The sequence below is a fragment of the Procambarus clarkii genome, chromosome 69, assembly GCF_040958095.1.
Source record: "Procambarus clarkii isolate CNS0578487 chromosome 69, FALCON_Pclarkii_2.0, whole genome shotgun sequence".
In the NCBI taxonomy this organism is placed as follows: domain Eukaryota; kingdom Metazoa; phylum Arthropoda; class Malacostraca; order Decapoda; family Cambaridae; genus Procambarus; species Procambarus clarkii.
In genome coordinates this window covers 20,534,969-20,536,445 of record NC_091218.1, presented here as the reverse complement: position 1 = coordinate 20,536,445, position 1,477 = coordinate 20,534,969, and positions in this window count along the sequence as shown.

Below are 1,477 nucleotides of genomic sequence, written 5' to 3'. Positions count from 1 at the left end.
CAACCTGATCCTCTCTAGCATCCTATATCCTTTGCCTTTCTTTTCTCATTTTCTTTTACCGTTATATTTGCTCTTTACTGTGTTTATTCTTCAATGGAATATACCTAATTTCTGTGCTAATTTTCATGAATTTTCATATCACAAATTTCTCTTGTTTTGTGCTCGTCTCCAAGAGCTGTTGATTGTTTTGGTCACTTCCACAGATATTCCCTTCTCTTCTTCCCCTCCAACTTTTGCTGGGACTGCTAACTCTACTCTCTTGATCTGGAATATTCCCCTTGTTCCCCTGTTTTTTCAGTAGTACAGTTGTTCAGAAAATGAGTACCATTAGCTCTGGTACTCGTCTTCCTCCTCCTCCTTTCCTTACTTGTAATCCCCTTACTGAATCTTGCATGCGCCTGCATCTCCACTTTGACGAACTCTATCGGAACTCCAGTCTACCCTCTTCCTCTGCAGAATCTGATGCATTCACAAGGATACTTTATCTCCCTCAGTGTTCCTTTCTGTATTTGCAGAATACAATATAGTATCGATGGCAGTGTTTGGGAGGTGGCATCAGTCCCCGAGGACAGGCTTAATGCTGCTGTTCTTTCTATTCAGAAAGCCAGTACTTTAGGGACTTCCACTAAGGTTTTTTTGCCTCTTAGACTTGAGGAGCTGCATCTGCAAATATTTTTGAACATATGGTCAACGTGGTTCTTAGAACCACATTATCACTCTTCGCCCCCCCCCCTCCCAATTTGGCTTGTATGTTACAGCACAACTGTTATCTTTGTAGATGTAGAGGTCTAGATTCTGCCTTTGCTGCATAGACACCTGTTGTTGCCATTCATTCTGACCTGGAAAAGGCTCGAGACCCCCTGGAGATACAATATTTTATCCCAACTACATTCATTTGGCCTTCATGGCAATCTTCCTTTTCTAATACCTTTGATATCTTTTGCCTTGTGCTTCGGTCTCATTGGCATCATAAGTGATAATTATTTTTGTTTTATTTACTTATTCATATATACAAGAGTTCTTGCATTCTTGTACAGCCACTAGCACACACAACATTTCAGACAAGTCCTTAATCCTATGTTCCCCGGAATACGACCCCACCAAATTCTTTAACAAGGTACCCATTTTACTGTTGGGTAAACAGGCTTACAGTTAAGGATTGGCGCCCAGTAAATCCTTCCCAGACAGGATACGAACCCAGGCCAAAGCGCTCGCAAAATGCCAGGTGAGCGTCTTACCACTACGCCACGGGGTCTACAATTTAGGGGATTACACGGGGATTTAGTACATTTGAATACCCAGTAACACTGAGGGTGCTGCATAATCCTCCTGGCTTGGTGTTTTGTTTTCACCATTATTCCCCCTATCTTTTAGCATCTAATTGAACTCAAAATTATTAAGAGTTTACAGTACATTTTCTCAATAGGATACCAATATTTTCTGTGTTGGGGATGCAAAGTATGATTAAAATGCCGAA